The sequence below is a fragment of the Pristiophorus japonicus genome, chromosome 1, assembly GCF_044704955.1.
Source record: "Pristiophorus japonicus isolate sPriJap1 chromosome 1, sPriJap1.hap1, whole genome shotgun sequence".
Classification (NCBI taxonomy): Eukaryota; Metazoa; Chordata; class Chondrichthyes; family Pristiophoridae; genus Pristiophorus; species Pristiophorus japonicus.
In genome coordinates, this window is record NC_091977.1 from 238,930,619 (window position 1) to 238,955,374 (window position 24,756).

The window sequence follows — 24,756 nt, forward strand, 5'->3', positions numbered from 1 at the left end:
CTGCAACATTCCCTCTCTCATGTTCGCCAACAGTGTCTCAACTACCTGCAACATTCCCTCTCTCATGTTCGCCGACAGTGTCTCAACTACCTGCAACATTCCCTCTCTCATGTTCGCCGACAGTGTCTCAGCTACCTGCAACATTTCCTCTCTCATGTTCGCCGACAGTGTCTCAGCTACCTGCAACATTCCCTCTCTCATGTTCGCCGACAGTGTCTCAGCTACCTGCAACATTTCCTCTCTCATGTTCGCCGACAGTGTCTCAGCTACCTGCAACATTCCCTCTCTCATGTTCGCCGACAGTGTCTCAGCTACCTGCAACATTCCCTCTCTCATGTTCGCCGACAGTGTCTCAGCTACCTGCAACATTCCCTCTCTCATGTTCGCCGACAGTGTCTCAGCTACCTGCAACATTCCCTCCCTCATGTGCACCGACGTTGTTTCGGCTGACGCGACATTCCCTCCCGCACGTTCCTGGAGAGTGTTTCCATTTCTCGGGAGAGTGTTGTTACTTCTCTCGACTGTCCTGATACCTCATCACCCACCCCACTGATGGCGTCCAGGGGTGATCGTGTAAGGTCAATGCTCTCATCTGTACCACATCTGTTAGATCCTGCACCTCAGGAGAGTGAGGTCGAGCTCTCCTTCCCCTTCTCACTCTGGTTGTGGCTCGCTGCATCCCACTGGGACCCGCAGCCTGGGACGGTGGGGCCCTGGGTGTGCCTCACTGCACCCCACTGGGACTCACAGCCTCGGACGGTGGGACCCTGGGTGTGCCTCACTGCACCCCACTGGGACCTGCAGCCTGGGACGGTGGGGCTCTGGGTGTGCCTCACTGCACCCCACTGGGACCTGCAGCCTGGGACGGTGGGGCTCTGGGTGTGCCTCACTGCACCCCACTGGAATCTCCAACCTCAGATGATGGGAAACCATGGAATGTCCCACCAACACTCAAACCACTCAGGGAAGGTGCTGGCATCTCAATGGGCATGCCGGCACCTGCACCTCCTCCAGAATGAGTGCAACAGTGGGGCCTTCACCCCCTCCCCCTTCTCCTCACACCCATGCTCTTGGTCTGGAAGGTGGAATTGGAAGATGTTCTCCTCTTCAGACTCATCCTCATCCTCACTTCTTCTGCATCATCAGGGTTGGTCTCAGGTTCTGCTAAATATAACAGAACAGACAAATGGTTAGCAGCAGAGGAGGGGGCAGGGTGGGTGACATGAGTAGGCTCACACAGTGCAGTCAGCAGGCTGATTTGAAGGACCACGATGAATGATAGCACATTGCATCAACCGAAGCGTAGCTGATGGAGGCATTCCCATGAGCCAAAGCATGGCTAGCCCGCACAGTACTTAACATTTGGCAAAGCCAGAGTGTGAAATTTGCAGGACTTACCCTCTACCTTGAGTGTGGGCCCAGCTTGTACAGTGGTGGTTCTTTTTCTCCAGGCAGGTCCCATCGAAGCAGCAACCCTCATTTCCAATGGTGTCAGTGGGTGCAGATTTGCCGGGCCTCCTCCTGTTCGAGTTCTTTCTCATTTGTTGTATGCCACGTTCCTCTGCAAAGATGAAAACATAACCTTTTAGAGCGGGTGTCTTTCTGCTCGGTGGGACATATATAGCTGGCCACATTTACAATTGCAATTCCATTGAATAAATTAAAATATTACTTATACTTAGTACTTGACCAAGGTCCTGCCACTTCTTTTTGCACTGGCCTCCAGGCCTCGGGGTGCTCACCATTGCACAGTAATCTTCTGCAAGTTGGTTCCAGTGTTTCTTCATTTCTTTTGGTGGAACTTTTATGTGACCTCTGCTGGTGTCCAGCTCGTGCCATCTGGCCTCAATAACAGTAACCAGTGCCTCCACTTCATCCTGTAAGAAATTCTTGGTCCTTGTGCCTTGTATTGCAGCTCCGATTTTTCAACTGACAATTAAAGTTCTCACACATAACTGGCTCTTTAAAAATGGCTGAACGCAGACCGGGAGCTGTACTCGGCATGCGTGCCCATGGAAATCTCATCAAAAACGTCCTTTTTTTTCGGGCATGCGCAGAAGGGACGGCATTATTTTTTTAGCGCAGACATTAGGCTCCACCCCCCCGAGGTAACAGGTCAGGCTGCGCGCCGCCAATTTCAAAAAATATAATGGGGAAACTTGCTACTTTTTTGTCGTCATAGTTGGGGCCAAGAAAAATGCGTGTAACTTTGGCAATACACCAAAAAAAGGCACTGGGGAAAATTGAGCCCAAAGAGAGGGCAAGAAAGATGGGATTAAGAGAAAGGGCAATAAGTGACAAAATGAAAAGTTGAAAAATCTAGATTGTTAATTTTTTTAAATTTCCAACAATAATTAAAATGTGAAGGAATGAGACTCCACACTTGTAAACTTAAATTTTCAGTCCCAGAGAGGTGATTTGGTAGTAATTAAGACTAACCATGCTGTTTAAATTCACTTACACTTTAATGGACAAGCCCTAACTTTTTCTGCCATGCCTAGTGGGTATCTAATGGGCAAATACCATAACACCTCACCCTTTATATGTTTCAATGCTGACTCTCTTTGCAAGATTCCAGTGTAATTAAGCTAGTGGAGGATCAGAGCAACTCGGACAGCAACTTCCTGATTTCCATGTTTAACTGTGCATGTGGGGATGCTGGAAGATGCTGTCTGATTTACTTCATAATAACGGTGAGCACTGATAGCCTTATATTTATTCCTACCGCAAAGTGTTCAGCCATTATCACCAAAGAAAATTCTAATTACATAGAGATTACCGGAACCAGACCATTTGATACAATTAATCCAGGTTGGGTACTTATCTTGCACATGAGCAGTAGTTCTAATTTCATGGTCCCTCTCTGCTACCGTTCCCTTTATTCCCCTTTCCATCAACCACCTATAAGCTATAACCATTTTATCATAAGAGTGTGTTGAAGTCCAAAAAATTCTCTACCTTTTGTTCTGCAGCTGCACGAATAGAAATACCATGAGCAAAATATTCCCTCTGACACAATGTCAATTTTCTTCCCAGCATTGGCATCAAATGCACAGATGGAATCTTGTCCTCAACGTTATTAGCAACAGCACTAATGAACCAACGTACTTATTAAACAGAAAGGGTATCACTGACGGGCGAGCGATGGACTACATTGTGTCTGATGAAATCCCATTTCCTTTGGGAACTGCCCCAACCCCATTTTGAGAGCAAATATTGCTCTCCTGCCCCCTGTAAATTACAAACTTTGGAAGATTCCTTTGTTTAGCTCCTGCAAAACAACAGGATGTTTTATTATAAACCATTTCTATGATAAACAGCATGTAATACTTCATCGAAGTGATGTCGCAAAGCTGTTATAATGGGCCTCATTGGGGGAATAATTTGAAGGATGCTTATTGTCATCACCAATAAATTTTCCTATGGTGAGATCTGTAGATAATGTGCTGTTACGATCAGAACATAGTTGTTTCGCTGTTCATATGCATTTTTAATTAATAAGTTTGACATTAAAGTAATTAGAGTGATAAATCTTTTAAATTTTTTTTAATGGATGATGATGTGAAAAAAGTATGGCTTCACTTTATTTTCGACTTATCACTGTTACATGAGTCATTTGCATCAAAATTATGTTCCCACAATGAGTTTGTTAAAAAAAGCAAATCTTCATAAGTTACAGCCATTTACCATGCTCCTGCAGTTTCTCCCAGCTGTTGCAAGCACCATCTTCTGCTCCCAACTAATTCTCAGCTGCAGGATAAAGTGTCTTTAGGTACATCTAAAATCAGTTGTAGGGGTTAAAGCAGCAATCAATTCCTGTGAAAAGTTCACATCCTGAATATAAAGAGCAGTGATTTCTAGCATTTCAATAGACTTATCGGCATACCATGAATAGAAGATTGGCAGTCCAGTCAGTGTCAGTGAGGATCTGTATTAATTAGACCCACACTCTCTACTGATGCCGCTGCCAATGAGTTGGAGGTGGGATAGGACATATGGCAGGAGTCACAGCAAATAGTCTATTTAGTCAACGAACAGAGCCAATTTACTGCAGAAACAGAGTCTATTTACCACAGAAAACAGAGTCTATTTACTACAGAAAACAGAGTCTATTTACTACAGAAGCAGTCTATTTACTATAAAAAAACATTGTTATTTACTACAACAAACAGAATATATTTACAACAAACAGGATCTATTTACCACAATAAACAGAGTCTATTTATTACAGAAAACAGACTGGGTCGGGTCATCTTCAGGCATCCAGCATAGCCGCTTAAAACAGGCATTCGGCCCCTTTCATATCCTAATATAGGTTTTTTTTAATTTCAAAATATACTTTATTCATATAAAAATTTGTACAGTACATTCAAAAACAGTTCAGTACATTTGGCTGCGGTCAGCAATCCCATACACTACATTTGGGTGCTGAAGGCAGTTCCGTTCGATACATTTCCTTGCTTTTCATTTCAAGTACAGTTCGGTACAATACGGGATACATTGTAGTACATTCGACAAATTACATTACATGTGTCACTATACAGTACACGGAATGGGTGACGGTACATTTACATTTTTTTTCTTTTCAACGTGCATTACAAAACAGACCTTGCATTGTACATGGCTCTACATAGGTGTTTACAGATCATGGTTCTCCATGTACACAAAAAAGAAGTTTTTAACACAGGCATTAGGCACCTATATTAGCATATACATAGCAGCATATGCTAATATAGGTGCCTAATGCCTGTGTTAAAACCCCACAGGGAAAACAGGTCTGCTCTGAGGGGAGCAGAGGTCAGGCCTGCCCTGCTCAGCTTATCTAATAGTGGATACGGCCTAGCCCTCCAACAAAAAGGAAAGAAACACTTGCATTTCTACAGCATCTTTCATAATCACCAAACATCTCAAAGCGCTTTACAGTCAATGAAGTACTTTTGGACTGTAGTCACTCCTGTAATGTGTGAAACGCGGCAGCCAATTTGCACACAGCCAGCTCCCACAAACAGCAATGTGATAATGAGCAGATAATCTGTTTTTGTTATGTTGATTAAGGGATAAAAATTGGCCAGGAGTCCGGGGATAACTCCCCTGCTCTTCTTCGAAATAGTGCCATGGGATCTTTTACGCCCACCTGAGAGAAAAGACGGGGCCTCATTTTAACGACTCATCCGAAAGGCGGCAGATCCATGGGACGTTCCCTCAGCACTGTCCTGGAGTCTCAGCCTGGATTTTCTATGTGCTCAATTCATGGAGTGGGACTTGAATCCACAACCTTCTGATTCAGAGGTGAGTGTGCTACCTACTGAGCCACAGCTGACACTGAAAAGGTAAGTAAGATTTTTGTTTTAAAATTCACGTGGAGCACAGAGGAACAAGAGTGCCATGGCACCACAACTGGACTCTAATGGCTACGATCGTCCATCCACCACACTGCCATTGTTCACCCTCCCCCTCCAGCTCCTCCCCCCTCCCTGCCCCCGCTAGCTGTCCTCCTTCCCCTTCCCAGCCCTTATCCGAGAGATGCTACTGGCTGGGCAAGCGGCACAAATTTTGTTTTCGGAAATGGCCGTGCGATATGTGGAGGCACGTCGGGTGCTAAAAGCTCACCCAAATTTTTGAATTAAGGCCTAATTTCCAGCTGAACTCTTGTCTCCTTTTTAGGACTTATGCTGTCTACGTAGAGCAGATTCTGGGCCCAGAATGTTCACCCAAATATGTGTGATGGATAAGTAGCAAATATAGATATGTAATAAATTAAATCATATTGATAACTGCAGTTATTTTTATGCATGTTTTTCTTCCAATGCACTGAATAACTGAAATGTATGTGGCTAAATGGTTTTTTAAAATTGCTATTTAAATGAAATGAACATTATGCTACTGTAATCTGAAACCTTTTCCTGAATCTTTCTTTGGTCCTGACATTTCTCATCAGAAAAATGGATGATAATTCTTTTTCCTTTTTAATTTATTTAAATATATTGAACGATCAGATTTCTAATACAAAAGCAAGTGTACTGCGGACTTTGAAATCTGAAATAAAAAGAGAAAATGCTGGAAATACTCAGCAGGTGAGGCAGCCTCTGCGGAGATTTCTAACGTAGCCTAATATTTATTTCATGAATCACGCAGTTTCTCGCCATCAAGAATCAAGATAAACCAATAATCAAAACTTCACATTTACCATAACTCTGAAAAATTAATTGTAACATAAATATTTATGTATTTTACTCCCTTATAACTTTGAGGAAACATTGATTCTGCTCATGTGCCTCAATCTTTATAAAAATGGCTACAAAGTGCTCTTTTTGTGATTGAAAATCGTACCTTTTGATACATCTAATCAAATATAACTCTAAACGTAAAAAAAAGTACAAAGAAAATGGTATAGTGTATTGCATGAAGGCTCTATCTAAATTTAATTTGGATAACTAATGTAAGAAGATGTGGTACCATACACATTTTTATCTCCAGTCACTTTTTTCAAGTGATTATGTCACATTATGCTGGAGTTCTTTAAGGATGTAACGAGCAGGGTGGATAAGGGGGAACCAGTGGATGTGGTGCATTTGGATTTCCAGAAGGCATTTGACAAGGTGCCACATAAGAGGTTACTGCACAAGATAAAAGTTCACGGGGTTGGGGGTAATATATTAGCATGGACAGAGGATTGGCTAACTAACCGAAAACAGAGAGTCGGGATAAATGGGTAATTTTCTGGTTGGCAAACAGAGAGTAGTGAGGTACCGCAGGGATCGGTGCTGGTTCCTCAATTATTTACATTCTATATTAATTACTTGGATGAAGGGACAAAGTTTAATGTAGCCAAGTTTGTTGATGACACAAAGCAAATTGTGAGGAGGATACAAAAAATCTGCAAAGGAATATAGGCAGGCTAAGTGAATGGGCAAACATTTGGCAGATGGAGTAGAATGTGGGGAAATTTGAGGTTATTCACTTTGGCAGAAATAATAGAAAAGCAAATTATAATTTAAATGGAGAAAATTTGCAAAGTGGTGCAGTATAGAGGGACCTGGGGGTCCTTGTACACGAAACACAAAAAGTTAGTATGCAGGTACAGCAAGTAATCAGGAAGGCTAATGGAATGTTGATCTTTATTGCAAGTGGGATGGAGTATAAAAGCAGAGAAGTCCTGCTACAACTGTACAGGGTATCGGTGAGGCCACACCTAGAGTACTGCATATTTAAGAAAGGATGTACTTGCATTGGAGGCTGTTCAGAGAAGGTTCAGTAGGTTGATTCCGGAGATGAGAGGGTTGACGTATGAGGATAGGTTGAGTAGGTTGGGCCTATACACATTGGAGTTCAGAAGAATGAGAGGTGATCTTATTGAAACTTATAAGATAATGAGGGGGCTTGACAAGGTGGATGCAGATATTCCCACTCATAGGTGAAACTAAAACCAGGGGACATAATCTCAGAATAAGGGGATGCCCATTTAAAACTGAGATGAGGAGAAATTTCTTCTCACAGAGGATTGTAAATCGATAGAATTTTCTGCCCCGGAGAGCTGTTGAGGCTAGGTCATTAAATATATTTAAGGCGGAGATAGACAGAATTTTGAGCGATAAGGGAGTAAAGGGTTATGGGGAGCGGGCAGGAAGTGGAGCTGAGTCCATGATTAGATCAGCCATGATCTTATTGAATGGCAGAGCAGGCTCAAGGGGCCAAATGGCCTACTCCTACTCCTATTTCTTATGTTCTTATGTCCTTATTATATTCTTGTTACGAGAACGGTGCATTTTTTCATTTGAAATTCATTGGTCTAGAAATTGGGGGCGATTGCTGCACAAGAAAGGTAGGCCCGAGACACTAGGCCTCAGGCCTCATTTGTATGGGGCCCGTGAGCTCACGATGCCAACTGGGCTCCCCCAGGCAGCACGCCAGAAAAGAGGATTTGGGCCACTGCTTCACCGGCAGCTGCCCTCTGGTAGGTCCTGGGTGAGCAAGTGAAGCGATCTAGGAGAGAATGCTGATGTGGTAGGAGGCAAGTGATTAGGAAGGTGGGTGCGATCAGGAGGGAGGGTCAAGTGATTAAGTGTGAGGGGGCGATTGGGAGGGAGGGGGAAAGCGATTGGGTGTGAGGGGACGATCGGGAGGGAGGGAGAAAGTGATTGGACGGGAGAGGATGATCAGGAGTGGGAAGGGTGATTGTGAGGGATTATGGCAATCGGGTGAGGGGGACCACGATCAGGAGGGCAATTGGGAGGGGACCATGATCGGGAGAGAGGGGCATGCGATTGGGTGCTGTCAGCGGTTTTGATCCTAGCCCAATTGCTAGACGGACGGTTCGAATCGCCCCCGCCTTACGAAAGTTCTAGACCTGGGAATTATTATTCAGATTGCAAATGAAATGACTCTCGGACAGGAATGCTTCGGTGAAAAACCGTACTTATAATTATTTGGTCTAACATACACTGGCTAAAACATGCACTACTAAACAAAATCACTATCTCGGTGGAGAATAAAATCCAGGTTACAAACAGCATACATAAAGTACAGAAATTAGACCTAGTAACATGCAGTGATTCCCTGGTGGGTTCTAACTTCACCCCTCCCAATGAATTACCCAGTCGAAGCTTCCTCCCCAGAATAGTCCTGAAAAGCTTCACTTCTGAGAAAACCCTGAGCCTTTAGTCTCACCCAGCTTGGGACACTCGTGATCATGCTCACCACTACACACAGCTGGTTTCCTCGCTCAGCTCAACTGTGGGACGTCACTGCCTGGTTTTCAGTCTTGGCAGCTTCTTCTGCAGAACCTGCGGCTTCTTCCTCTGGTACATCTATCTTGGTGTAGCAAGAGCGAGAGGGAGAGAGAGCCCTCTATAGATACAAGCTACAAGCTGCAAGCTCCAAGCTTCACTCCAAGCTCCAAGTTCAAGCTAAAAATAAAGTGGAAAAAGACCCTGTCTTTACGGGAGTCTCTTTATCTCTATCTTTCCCGCCAATCTTTAAAACCCTTTTGTTTCTAAACACGGGTACTTAGTCAGTGATGGGCCATCCAACCCATGTGTATTGGGCTGATGGCCCTTAATCTGGGCATATCTCTCAGTCTTTGTGTTGGGAAAAACCTGGCTCCTCCTTGGCTGGCCAAGCTAGTGGGTTGATTGTCCTGTTTCTCCTTCTGAGATGGAGGTGAGAAGTGCTTTTGCATGTTAGAGTGGCTTTGTCAATGGCCCCCCTTCCTGACTGACAGCTCTTTTGTCAATATTCGTGGCCCCCTTCCTTTAGTTGTGACTGGTGGGCAAACCCATTCTGGATGACTGACAGTTCTTTAGTCACAGCTAACTGCCATGCGGTCTCTGGAGTTTTAACAAAATCAGCTTTTTCACATATCTGCACAGGGTGATCCCATCACAGGGAAAATACCCTCAGAAAAACCCATAAAGTCCATGAAATATTCTCGATTGAGTCCATTCCTTAAACAGCAACTTTGCAATCTCTTCAGTGCGAGGGGCCAATTAGTAGGGAGGCGGGTGAGGTTTGGGCTGGAAGGCACGATTGAGAGGAAAGGAGTCGGTGACTGTGAGGGAGGGTGATGCTCGAGTGAGAGGGAGGGGGAGATCAGCAGGTAGGAGAAGAAGCGGTGAGAAGGAGAGGCGATCGGGAGGGGTCGAGTAGGGGCCGACAACATTCAGCAATGCAGTGGAGCCAGGAGGAGCACCCCTGTCCCTCCCAGCTACTCATTCAACTACATATTTTTTAACAAACATATCTTTCTGGCAGAAGCGACCAACAGCCCCACTTTTTAGGCGCATGCAGTCCCAGTGCCTACTATGTTTAGAGCAGCTCAATTTTGCAAAGGGGGAATCAAACAGGCGTTAGGCCCTCTATTTGCATATTCATAGGGACTCATGACTGTTTCCCGCTCTGGTCCTGGACATCTCTTTTTCCTCATTTACTATTATGGTGGCCGACGCCCTTCCGGTGTGTAACAAGCCATGCACCTGCCCATTTGTGCCTGAAAAACAAGTGCATTGCTGGCAAATTTCTAGTTTGCTTTGGAACAGGCTGAAGATGAATTGTGGGGGAACAATGGCTCCCAGTCACACTGTTGGAATCAACTAATCTGCATCACATTAAATGCATCTGCCAGCATAGTTTCCTTTGCTTGATTGGTTTATTTAAGTATGACATTAAGAGAGCATATTACAAAGAGCTGGCAATATAAATCCCTCTTGATCCCAATAAAGTTTATCCCACTCATATAAATCCAAATTAAGTACTTCAGCTCCATCAATAAATCAGAGAAATAAAGACCAGGGAGCCTCATGTTTGACCGGATGTTTATGCTGAATTAAATTATTTCAGTCTGGTACCATTTAGGGTGAGGCAATTGGCCTCAGTGAGCACTGGGCTAGGAAAAGAAAATTCAGCCAAGGTTCCTGCAGCTGATCACTGTTAATAGTGATGGAACGGGCTTGTGGAATTAGTTCTCTGGTGCAGATGACCTAGAGATTTATATAGCTTAAGCATAGTACTTTGGGGACGAATTTTTACCGCCCCGTTAGCACCTCTGGGAGGCTCTAATGGGGCACAATGGTGTTTTCACCCAGGGGAGGGGGGCGCTCCACTCTGCTGGGAATTTGCCCCGAGCTTTGGAGTGCGCTGTCCGGGCAGTGCCGCGCCCCACTGTTAGCGCTCCAGGTCAGCGTGCAACCGCTGATTACATCATCGCTGTTTGTGCCGACCTTCCACTGCCCCGCGTTGACACCTTTCTGCCCTGCGGGAGAAATCTTCCTGTGGACCACGAAGCTGGTGCAGGTGGATGTTATAGCCAGCTTTGTGGGTCGCAACCCTGGCGGACATCTGCGTTTGCTGCTGGCCCCGAAGAACGCCTCGCACAAGGTTTTCGTGATCCCTGTGTTGAAAACTTCGGGTTTTCCGACCTTCACTTCAAATCAACGGACCATCACTGACCTGATCGCCTCTGGAGATCTTTCCACCATGGCCGCCAACTTCATAATTCCCCACCCCTCAAATCCCACTTCCAGCTCCCTCCCAAGATCCACAAACAGGACTGCCTCGGTAGACCCATCGTTTAAGCCTATTCTTTGCCCGCGGAACTCATTTCTTTCCATCTGAACTCTATTTTTTATCCTCTTGTCCAGCCTCTTCCCACCTACATCTGTAATGTTTCCGATGCCCTCCGTCACTTTAGCATTTTCCAGTTTCCTGGCCCCAACGATTTCCTTTTCACTATGGACGGCCAATCCCTTTATGGCTCCATCGCCCACCAGGACAGCCTGAGGGCGCTCCGCTTTTTCCTTGAACAGAGGCCCAACCAGACCCCTCCCACCACCATCTTCCTCTGCCTGGCTGAACATGTTCTCACATTGAAAAACTTCTCCTTTGACTCCACTCACTTCCTCCAAATTAAAGGTGTAGATATGGGAACCCCCATGGGGCCTAGTTATGCCTGCCTTTTTGTGGATTATGTGAAACATTTTCTGTTCCAGTCCTATTCAGGTCCCCTCCCACATCTCTTTTTCTGCTACATTGATGACTGTATCAGTGCCGTTTCCCACTTCATTCACTTTGCTTCCAATTTCCATCTTTCCCTCACCTTCGCAAGGTCCATCTCTGACTTACCCCTTGCCTTCTTTGCTGCCGATATGTCTTTCTTTTTCCTCAACCGATAATTCCCCTCTAACATGGTTGACATGGCCCTCGCCCGTGTTCATTCTATTTCCTGCACTTCTGCTCTCACTCCTTCCCCTCCCTCCTGGAGCCACGATAGAGTTCCCCTTGTCCTTACCTCACACCCCACCAAACTCCACGATCAAGAGATCATCCTCCGTCATTTCCGCCATATCCAGCATGATCCCACCACCAAACACATCTTCCCCTCCCCTCCCCTTTCAGCATTCCAAAAGAACCACTCCCTCTGCGACACCCTCAATTACCCCCAACATCCCCTCCCCTCCCCACGACACCTTCCTGTGCAAGTACAGTAGATGCAACATCTGCCCTTTTAATTCCTCCCTTCCCACTGTCTAGGGCCCCAAACACTCCTTCCAGATGAAACAGTGATTTACTTGTACATCTTTCAATTTACTATAGTGTTGTAATGTCTGTAAGCTTGTAATGTTTGTAGCTCCACACTGTGGATGTGGACGTATTGTGTACTGCAACGACAGCATTAATAATAAACAGAACCAGGAGGTTCCGGAGACTTCTGAGAGAGCTGCCTGCCATGTTACAAAGCTGTGTGTGCTTGTGCTCTGTGAAGATATCACATTTGGCGGCGAGATGGGATTTTTCAGATGATTTAAAGCTGAAATTTCAGCCAGCGGACAGAGAGATTTTGGAAGCTTCTCTGTCTTTGGAAAAAGCTACAAAATCCGAGGTATAAAACGAGCACACTGTCTGCACTGCAGAGTTTAAAATGGTAGCACCCATAGCAATAATGTGACATTTGGGTGAATATAGATACGACCGGGAACTTTTTAAAGCGTATGTGGATCGGCTAGAAATGTATTTCACTGCAAATAATATAATTGAAGTTCCAGACAATGCAGTCCAGAATCAGGTGATATTGGAACATAAGGGAGCGATCATATTATCGGAAGCTGGTCTGGAATTGTATGAAACACTGATGAATCTGCTTGTGCCTGCCGAGCCAAAGAACACAACGCTTAAAGAGATTTTAACGAAGCTGGAGCAGCACTATAACCCCAAACCATTAGAAATTTCTGAAAGCTATCGTTTCAGTGTATGAAATCAAAAGGCTGATGAATGTATCAGTGATTACATTGTAACATTAAAAAAGCTATCTATTCACTGTAATTTCGGAAACTTTCAAAACTGTGCATTACGGGATCATTTTGTTTGTGGGGTGAAAAATGGTGCGCTCAGAAGAAAGTTACTGATGATGGATGACTTGACTTTTGAGATTGCTTGTCAGGCAGCAAGGTCGATGGGCATGGCCGAACAATATTCCCGAGAATTTCATAATAATTATGGTCGTCAGTTAACCGAGGTAAATCGCCTGCAGGTTCAAAGTAAAAGGCGGTGGTGACCCAAAGTCTCAGAAACTGGAAATTCTAACAGAACATCGAAGTCATGCTATAGGTGCCTGGGACAACACATTGCTCAAAGTTGTCCATATGTGAAGGCAGAATGTTTCTTCTGCAGAAAGACTGGGCATCTTGCGAAGGCATGCTGACTGAAGGGTAAATCAGCTTTCAAAGCTATGAGTCCAGAGTTCAAAGTTATGAGTAGAAATCCCCAGAGACTACATAGCATGGAAGAACAACAACAGGACGAGGAGATGTTAGAGTTACACGTCATCAGGAGCACGAGGTTAACGGACAGCGATTCGAAAAGTATCAAAATCCACATAGATGTTGCAGGATTCAAGATACCAATGGAATTTGACACGGGTGCATCCATGAGTGTAGTACCGGAGTTGCTATACCTCAACAAATTGAGTGATTTTCCCATTGGAGAAAGCCAAGATAGAGCTGCGAGGCTACTCGGGAGAGAAAATTCCTGTGGTAGGTTGTATCACCGTACCGGTGAAATACAAAGAACAATTTCAGAACTTGCCTCTAATAGTAGTGAAAGGAGATAAGTCTGCCTTACTAGGAAGAAATTGGTTGAGATCACTGAAGCTGGATTGGAGTGAGATTTTTCATGTCGAAACGAGATTTGCATCAACAGATGAACTTATCAAGAAGTATTCGACGGCGTTCTGCGAAACGTGCAGTCGGATCCAAGGCTTCAAGGCGAGTGTCAGGGTACAGAAGGTCGCTCAATTGGTTTACTGCAAGCCATGTTCCGTACCATATGCACTCAAGGAGAAAGTTGAGCAAGAACTCAAAAGACTAGAGACTGAGAACATTATGTTTAAGATAGATCGATGTAATTGGGCTACACCCATTTTTGTTGTACCGAAGTCCGATGGTAAGGTAAGATCGTGTGGTGATTATAAAGTAACCGTAAACCAGGTTCGAGGGAGTAATGTCTCCAATACATTGCCGAATATAAAAGATTTGTTCACAACACTGACAGGTGGTCAGATCTTCTCAAAGCTGGATCTTACGAATGCCTACTTACAGCTTGAACTAGATGAGGAGTCCAAGTCATGTTTGACTATAAACACTCATCTAGGTCTATATCAATTTAATAGGCTACCGTTTGGAGTGTCTTCCGCCCCTGCCATATTCCAAGGGGTGATGAACCAGATTTTGCAAGGTATTGAAGGGATAGTATGTTATTTGGATGACATACTAATTTCAGAACCAAATAGGCAAATTCATAATAACATATTGAATGAAGTCCTAAAATGGCTAGAGAAGCACAGAGTACGAGTGTCTGCTAATAAGTGTGAGTTATTTAAAAACTCAGTGGAGTACTTAGGGTACAGAGTAGACAAAGATGGTTTACATCCAACCATGGAAAAATTGGATGCGATCAGAAATTCACCCACTCCCAGGAATATCACTGAACTTCGTTCATTCTTGGGAACTATTATGGGAAGTTTCTACCAAATTTGGCTACAGTATTACATCCACTGAATGAACTTTTGAAAAAACATGTCCATTGGAAGTGGTCAAAAGAATGTGATATAGCATTCAAGGAGTGTAAAAGCAAATTGGTAATGAGCACCATGTTAGTTCACTATGACATATCTAAGGATATTAAGGTAGCATGTGATACCTCTCTGTTTGGAGTTGGGGCAGTGATCTCTCATGTATCATGTAGTGGGGAGGAGAGACCAATTGCTTTTGCTTCACGCACTCTCAGTGTCAGTGAAAGTAATTATACGCAAATTGAAAGGGAAGCTTTGGCATTAATTTTTGGGGTCAAGAAGTTCCACAAATACTTGTATGGTCGTAAGTTTCCCATCGTTATGGATCATAAGCCCCTAACAGCAATCCTCCATCCAAAGTCCCCAGTTCCAACATTAGCTGCAGCCCGATTGCAGAGATGGGTGTTGATTTTGTCAGCATATACATAAGATATTGAATACAGCCGATCAGCTGATCACAGTAATGCTGATGCAATGTCTAGATTGCTTTCCCATCACAAGTTACACCCGATAGGGAAGAAGTGTTTTATATTTCATACATTGATGAACTGCCAGTCACAGCTGAAGAGATTGGTAGAGCAACCCAACGTGACCCAGTGATGTCAAAAGTGTATGAGTATATTGCAAATGGATGGCCAAACCATCTAACAAACAAAGATATTCATCCATTTTTCATTCGAAGGAATGAATTATCAGCCGATAAAGATTGTATCATGTCGGGTGCAAGAGTGGTTATACCAAATATTTCAGGTCCAAATTATTAGGAGACCTCCATGACCAGCACCTGGAAATGTGCTTGATCAGAAGTTTTGCACGCAGTTACTTATGGTGGCCAGGTCTTGATAAAGATATGAGTACATCGTGAGTCAGTATACGACATGTCAATCGGTAATCAAGCAATCACCATCAGTACCATTACAGCCATGGAAATGGCCTCCCTGGGTGTGGCAAAGGCTACATATTGATGTCGCTGAGCTAGAAGAACAACAATTGTTCATTGTCATTGATAGCCAGTTGAAGTGGGTTGACGTGTTTCCAATGTTGAAAATAACAAGTAAAACATTGGACATTTTGCGAAGTTTATTTTCTTCATTTTGTCTCCCAGAAGAAATTGTTTTGGATAATGGACCACAATTTCATTCAGAAGAATTTGCACAGTTCATGAGCAAAAATGGTGTGAAATATACCGAGGTTCCACCTTACCACCGTGCTTCGAATGGTGCAGCAGAGCGCACTGTACAAATTGTAAAACGTGCCCTCATAAAATAAATGTTCGATCAAAATCCAAAGAAACAACAGTTGTCATTGGATCACAAATTGACAAATTTTTTGATTATGTATTGTAATACTCCTCATACAACTACTGGTAGAACACCAGCAGAGTTGTTTCTCAAACGACAGCCATGAACCAGGTTCTCGTTGTTAAAACCAAATTTGGCACAGTCCGTAGAAGAGACACAATTAAAACAGAAAGAGAATCATGATAGAGGTAGAGTAAAAGAGAGAAGTGTGAAATTAAACCAGAAGGTGAGAGTGAAGAACCATCATCATAAATGGTTAAAGTGGTTACTAGGAAGAGTGGTGAAGATATGTGGTCCTCGCACATATTTAGTCAAGATGTTTGATAATGGACAGGTTAGGTTTGTTCATGTTGATCATATTTTACCTAAAGACATGGAAATAGTTGAAGGTGGGAATGATTCAATTATTTCTGATTCATCAGATAGTTTTGATACACCAGTAGCAAATCCTACATCCAATGTACTGGAAACAAATCCAGGAGAAAATCAGAATTTAAGTCTGAGTCCGAGTCAGGAAAACAAGGAGTCTGAAGTTATAGTGAGTTCAAATGAAAATCAAGGAAATCCCTTGGAGGAAAATGTTCCTCAGGATGAGTCTCGAATGAGTGTAAATTCGACACCATGTTTGGAAGGTTCTGTTCGAGAGCGAAGGTATCCTCTTCGACACAAAAAACAAGTGGTTAAGTTAAATTTGTAAATATGGAAAAAAATAAGTCTATATCGTCTGTTATGTATAAACATGCAAGTTATGTATCATGTTTGTTGTAATAACTTCTTCATTAAGGAGGGAGAAGTGTAATGTCTGGAAGCTTGTAATGTTTGTAGCTCCACACTGTGGATGTGGACGTATTGTGTACTGCAACTACAGAGTTAATAATAAACAGAAGCAGGAGGTTCCAGTGACTTTCGAGAGTTGCTTGCCATGTTAGAAATCTCTGTGTGCTTGTGCTCTGTGAATATATCACAACTGTATTTGTTATTCGCGATGCGATCTCCTCTACATTGTGGAGACCAAACGCAGATTGTGTGACCGCTTTGCATAACACCTCCGTTCAGCCCATAAACGTGACACCGAGCTGCCGGTCGCATGTCACTTTAATTCTCTGCTTCACTCCCACTCTGATCTGTCCACCCTCGGCCTTTTGCACTGTTCTAATGAAGCTCAGTGTAAGCTCAAGGAACAGAACCTCATTTTTCGATTAGGCACTTTACAACCTTCTTTACTCAACATCGAGTTCAACAATTTCAGACCATAACCCCTGCCCCTATTTTTTCCTCTTTTTTTCTGTTTTTTTTCTATCTTTCCCATGGCAACTGTTGATGATTCTGCCATTCCCATTTACACCCCATCTAAACTCATCTTTTGTTTCTTAACTTATCCAATTATCATCTCTTTTTGCCTTGCACCATCATCCCTTTTGCCTCTTATGGCTGGATTTTCTGCTCTCTTGCACCTTTGGTAGCACCGCAGAGGGGCAGTAAAGAGTGTTTTTAGGTGTAACAGTGGGTGTCCAGCTTTTACCACTCCGCCCTCTAGTTTCACTGAGATCATGACGTCAATCGTCATGCAACTCCTAAATGGAGGAAACTGAGGGATGAGCTAATATTGGACATGTTATGTGCTCCCATAAAGGCACATCTCCGGTGAACGTTGGAATTACACACAAGACACCAATGGCAAAGGATGAGTCATAAATTTTCCTGCAACAAATTAACAAAAACTCCCCCACCAAAAGAAAACCATACAATATGTAACATTATGTTGCATGGTACTTTACAACAATGAAGCTCCTTAAATCAACAAAACTATTTACAGCGTGACGTCTGAAATCCAGACACCTCGGGACTGAAGCCATTCCGGATTCTGTGTATTTCTGGATTTCGGAACGTCTTTGCCTGGGCCAAGATAGGTGGAGTCGGGCAGGATAGGGTGGCCGAAGTAAGGGGTGGGAGGCGAGGTCGAGCCACCGAGGGCCGGGCGAGGTTGGGTCGCCAAGGACTGGGATGAGGTCGGGCCGTCGAGAACCAGAGCGAGGTTGGGTTGGGGCGAGGTCGGTCCGACGAGGTAAGGAGGGAAGGCAAAGTTGGGCTGCCGAAGGTCAGGGCGAGGTCAGGCCGTCGAGATAAGGGGGCAAGGTCGGGCTGCCGAGGACTGGGGCGAGGTCAGGCTGCCAAGAGCTGGGGTGAGGCCGGGCCGCCAAGGCGGGGGAGTCCGGATTTCGGAACATTTTCCGGTTTCCCAATGATCCCGCCATGGATTGGCCCACTGTCTGGATTCTGAAATATTCCGAATTTCAGAACTCCAGATTTCAGATGCTCAACCTGTACAAGGGAAATAAACAAAAAATAGGGCATCTGCACAACCTTGCCCTGCACATTATTCTGTTTTGCCCTGTGATTTCCCACCCTTTACCTCCGTCCCATGCCAGCTGCTCCTGCTCAATGAGGCCTCAGTGCCTGCAGCAAGGCTGCTTGAGGGCTTCTGTGTAAGGGCAGACAGTGTTGACAGCCTAGAAGGATGCCCTAGGTCAGATCTGGTCCTGGAATGCCCGGCTGCGGACTGCTGCACCTCAGCATTGGCGGCAGCAGTCTCTGATGTATTGGGGTATGGACCATGTTAGCTGCATGGTGAGAGAGTCAGTGGTGGGAGCCGGAATGCTGTCAACTTGGGGATGGACAGAACCTTCCATTTCCTTGGAACCACTGATACTCACATGGGGCTGGGCCTCAGCATCCGGAGTGCGATGTGTCACCACAATGCTCGACGTTGCTGTAGGCCACTGGGGCCAGGAGCTTCAGAGACCTCAAACCCCAGGAAATCGCCTTTGTCACCCGATGTTGTGACCCCAGATGTTGGGACAGATGAGGTCTGATGCTCAGGTAGCACACTATCATCTCCTCCCTCATCGTCTGCCCTGTGGCCAGATGTCGATGGTTCACAGGATGGCTGGCTCGTTTCTGGCTGGTCATCTCGAAGCACAAATCATCAGACATGTGGTTAGCAGTAGGGGAGAGGGAAGCATGATATCAGGAAGGTGGCATTGGACATGTATATGTAAAGGGGCTAGGCCATTTGATATTATGGGTCAAGGAAGTCACATCAATTGCAAGTGCTATTCACATACTGTCACTACCCGAAGGGGGCTCGTCCTTGCACCTGGCCACTGCACGAACTGAGGTGTCCAAGAGGGCCGACACTCGCTGCTCTACCTCAGTGAGCTCCAGCAGTTCCGGCTGTCTGCCTCCGGAACAATGTTGCTCCCTCCTATTAAGGGAAAGCTTGACCTTCAATAAGAGCAAGAAGAAGGGTTCAGTCAGGGTCCACCTCCTCTTGTGCCACATGTGCCTTCCATAATTCAATAACTGCCATTGTGTGGATGTGCAAATGTGTTCAGTTCATTCCGTGTGGCTGTTGACTGAAGTTTTTTCAAAGACTGGGAGAAGGTTGAGAGCCAGGTAGCATAACGGCTCAGGGTGATGTTTGGACGACACACATCAACAGTGGGAGTAGAATGCGAGGAGGGTTGATAATGATTAGGGGAGAAAAGTGTGCGTGCGTCCTGAATGCAGTAGGAATGGCTGGAGAAGTGAGCCTCCAGCTTTCAGGTGGCTTCAACAATCCACACTATGGCCTATAACACATTGAGAAGGGCCAGCTCAATCAAAGACTTAACATTGTGTGAGACAGTGATCTTGCAAGCATGACAGGCCCACATAATTATGAAGTGTAGTCACCCTGGTGACCCTCGCGAGGTCATTGAAATTCGTGCGGTATTATGTGCGAGTTCTGGCCACCATGTCTGCCGCTGAGACCTCCTGGGCAATCTCCCTCCAAATCCTCCTGAAGATGCTGGGCAAGAGCCTCGCTCCGCCAACCAGATGGAGTGCAGGACAGCTCCTCTCAATGGCCTGCACTAATGCCTCAGCAGCTGCTAGCGAGAACTACCATGCACGCTGCCTGCCCTCTTGCTGTGCCATTACTCCTGCTGTGTTGCAAGTGGGCCGGGTCATCTGTGCATGCGCAAAGGAAATCGCCGCGCCCTAAAGTACCACCTGCGCCCAGGAAAATTGAAATGCGTCTGCGCATGCGCGAAATGTCAAACATTTTTAACATCGCGATTTTCAGGTGGGATGCAAAAATTTATTTGCGTAAAGACTGATTTTGCACCCTCGATCATAGAACCTCATTTTTTACCAAAGACAAGGTGCAAACTTTTTCAAGGCACTATCAGGACCGTCCCGCCACCATTACCACCCTGAAATCACAAAAAATGAAAATCCAGCCCATAATCTCTTTTGCCTTCCACTCTATCACAGACCTTCCCATCTGTTATTTCCTCCCCCTCCCACATTTCCTGCCCCTACATTTGCTTAAAAACCTGTTACATCTCTAAAACTTGTTCCAGTTCTGATGAAGGGTCATCAACCTGAAACATTAACTCTGTTCCTCTCTCCACAGATGCTGCCTGACCTGCTGAGTATTTCCAGCATTTTCTGCTTTTATTTCAGATTTCCAGCATCTGCAGTATTTTGCTTTTGTGGAAGTTAATGGGGATTCCCTTGTGCGAGCTGCTGTGACGTCAAAAAGCTCCCTAAGCAGCCAATCAAAATGCAGAATCTCATAGACAGCGAACAAGGAAATGAGTAAGCTCTTTAAATACAAATTTTTTTTTTAAATTATAGAGCGCAAAACAATGATTGGGGCTGTCACATAGGAGAAAGGCAAACTTGAAATAAAGATGGGCATAGTTAAAATAATATTGGTCCAGAAATTCAGACCTTGCCTGGTCCATACGAAGTGTGCACACACCCGGCGAAGCCTCGCAAAATCCGATTCACAGGGCATGTGCATGCGCCGGGAACCGGTTTTTCCGATCTGTCAAAATTTCTCTAGAAAGATCCAACGCATCCCCGGGAGGACATCCACATGGCAGAGATTGGGCTATTTGCTCAATTCTTGCCCAGCAACTGTCCTTCAAATATTTATGCCTTGTAAAAGCGGGCGCATAGCTTACTTTCACCAGCGTAACAATTTTAAAATATATAAAAATTAAATTTAATCATTCATTTTTTTAATTAAAAACTCTGTACATTAAGGTAGGTTTATTTTTAATCCTATTAAATCACATTTTAAAAAATCCACAAAATATATATTTTTTCTAAAACGTTTAATTAAATTTAATTTCAATTAATTTTACATATGTGAGGTGATGTTTTCATTTATTATGCTGTGTTTCTTGTTTTAGGAGGATTTTTTCATTGATAGTAATGGGAGCTCGTAAAAACAGAGCTCCGATTTTTATCAATTAGAATACTGCAGAGTGATTGGTGGTCCAGGCCTATGTGCGTATGGGGAAGACATCTTTCTGTACAGTGAATAAGGCCTCAGACCGGATTCATATGTTCCTCCGTGAACACCAGGTACTTTTGTAGATTTTTTGGGTCAGAGGCGTTCATCCGAACGGAGTTTCTGACCGTAATTACTGGTGCATTTAAATTTTTTTTTAAAGTTTATTTAATAAAATAATTTTTATTAAAATGGACAAATTTCACACTGCACAGAATAAAAATTAGTTTTCCAGGCTCTTAACCTTTGTTTAGCAGTAATAACTCTGTCAAAAGCCGAAGTTTTCATCAGTTTCCCTGATTTGGCTGATTACACAGATTGCCGGCTCTGTGAGGTGGTGGTAGTGCGGGGGGTGGGTGCACGGTGGGCATGGTGGGGTGGGGGGCACAGTGCAACATGTTTTGGGCCTGCCAATGACAGACCGCAACTTCAAGATTTCCGCATTAGGCTGCGCATGCATCAAATCCTGAAGTTGCGGTCAGTTTCAAAGGTGAAATGACGACATTACCAATTTTCCCCGCAAAATTTCAGCCCTCCCGAAATGGTGAGCTACCGGTCAGCACTCAAAACCTGCTGGCATCGTACCAACTTTGAATTGCATTCAGTTCCGACCATCAAAATAATTTGGGATCTCTTGTCGATGACGTCGGGCAACTGCTCTGTCCACCGGATGTCTAACTGAGATCCAAAATGATGGTCTTTGTAAAACGAAAGAAAGACTTACATTTACATAGCGCCTTTCATGACTGCCAGACATCTCAAAGCGCTTTATAGCCAATGAAGTACTTTTGGAATATAGTTACTGTTGCAACATGGGAAACACAGCAGCCAATTTGCGCACAAGCAAGCTCTCACAAACAGCAATGTGATAATGACCAGATAAATTGTTTTTTGGTTATGTTGATTCAGGGTTATAATTGGCCAGGACACCGGGGATAATTCCCCTGCTCTTCTTCGAAATAGTGCCATGGGATCTTTTACATCTACTTGAGAGTGCGGACAGGGGCTCAGTTTAACGTCTCATCTGAAAGACGACACCTCCGACAGTGTAGTACTCCCTCAGCACTGCACTGGAGTGTCAGCCTAGAATTTTTTGGTGCTCAAGTCCCTGGAGTGGGACTTGAACCCACAACCTTCTGACTCAGATTATCCTTAGACGTTTGAGGGTATGATCTAATTGAGGTGTTTAAAATGTTAAAGTGATTCAACAGGATAGTTAAAGATAAACTATTTCTTCTAATGTGGGAATCCAGGACATGGTGCCATAATCTTAAAATTAGAGCTAGACTATTTAGGACAATGCACAAATTAGTCCTTTCGCAATTGGTACTTTAATCTTTGATAACCTTTCTTTTCCATCACAAATGCTAATATTTTGGTCACTTTGAACCAATTTTTATTTTTATTTATTCACTATTGAAACAGCCAAAGCAAATTATCCAGCCTTGCCTTCCTTGATCTCTCTGCAAGCTTTGGTACAAAGGATTATGTCTTTTTCCTCCTTGCCTCTCCTCTGTGGTGCACCTTTGTAGCATTGCCCTTTCATAGTTCTTCATAATCAATACATCTCCTGCAATTGCTTTTCCTCTGGATTCTATACAGTTACCTTCAGCAATCCCAACAACAACTGTAAAGGGTGGTCCCGGGGGTCAGGTTCACCTCTGACCTACTTGAACAGTTCAAATCACTCCCACTCTCTTGGGTTCGAGACTCTGGGTTTATTTGGGGGATGTGATAAAGTGCAAAGGACAACTGGTTTGATGCAAAAGAACTTTGATTTTATTAGACAAGAAAATACAATGTCAAACTTATAACCACTCTAATAAAGAACAATACATTACACATTCAAAGGGGGTTACAGTAAAATTAGACCTCCCACCTCCCAGTACCTAATCCTAGCTAGTTTAGACTCCAGGACAGTCAGGGCCTATGCTTACCAATCCTTTCTGGTCAACACGCGGTAGTTCGCGAATTCGGGATTTGTTGAATTCTGTAGGTTCTGCTTGCCATACCCCGAACGTCGAAGAAGACTTCTGACTGTGCAATCTTCAGTTCGGTTGAATCCGGTGATGCGCTCAGGCGCATTTTGGATCTATGGGGTAAGTACCCGGTTTTCTTCGTTAGAAATAAGTTCAAAGTCTCTTCAGGTAATGTTTTCACCTGTTGGTAGTCAGGCCTTAGATTGTAGAGTGGAAACTTTCGATTCTTCGGTTTCTTCCTGTTGACGTTTTGTTTCTAGTTTGGTCGATCGCGGTGGTTTTTCATTGGTGCCACGTTGGCTGTGGTCGGTTGCTGCCGCAATGGTGATGTTCTTCCTTCCTTCAGGACTACAGGACTTTGAGGCTGGAGAAGTTAGTTTACAACTGTCGCATTGGTTTCTCTCCTTTCTTGATGACATCAGCATGGTCTCGGTTGTATGGCAAATTGTGTCATACCCTCTGTTGAAACAGGGGTCTAGTTATACGGTTTGAGCTGTTCTAATCTTCGCGCCCAATCAGTCCAGGATTCTTTGTTTAAATTTGGCGGGCTTGACTTTTCTTTGTAATATTTTGGCGGGCTCGTTAAAAGTTAATATGTCTTGGGTGGGTTGCATTTCTAAATCTATTTCCTGATGGAAATATTAGCTTGGTAATTGCAATGTCCTTTTGTGCTTAGTTTTTCGTATACGGACTGTAGTAGGCCCTTTGTTCTTATTCATGTTGAAGATGGCTTTTCTCGGTTTGGTTTGATGGCTAGCCATCTCTGAGTTAATGTTGTAATGTAAATATCTCTTGTGGAGAAGGGTTTCCGAATGTCCATTCCTCCAGACAATTTAACTTAGTCCCAAAACCCAGACAGTTCCAATAATCAAGTGGACTTCTTTAGTTCTTTAGGCCCATCCACAGACTTGAATTTGTCTTTTAAAAGTCCAAAATTCAATTAAAGTTTGTAGTTTCTTCCATAAGCACTTTAGGATTTCAAACTTTCCGGTAGATAGGCCAAATTAAATTTCCTTTCGAATGAGCCCAAACATTGGGGGGGGTTCTTGTGAATTTTACACCCTTCAGTTCCCCCTGTTGACACTGCACACTCTTGAGTGTCAAATAAGGTAAGCAAAATCCTGATCCCGAGAGTCAACCTTCCCTGCATTTATACTAGCTAAACACTAACGCGCATCCCCCGTTAAAATGCAATGCATATTACAGGCGAATACAATTACTACAATTCGGTTACAGCATAGAGGGGGTACAATGCCCCTCTTTTACTCGGTTTTCACAGTAAAATAACGGTATACAGTCAAACACAACTTTAAGCTCAGTAAAATAATGGTATACAGTCAAACACAACTTTAAATTCAGTAAAATAAAGGTACATCATCAAACACATTTTAAGTAACACCCTTAGAACACTCGATATTTTGCGGTTTACAGCAGATAAAATCAAACACAAATTAAACAGGGTAGTATGGTGTCACCCCTCCCTGCGCGATTCTCAAGTTTAGCCAAGGAGCGTACAGCACCCTTTGGTGCCTGACCTGACGGCCTCTGCGTTTCACTCGGCAAGTGAGA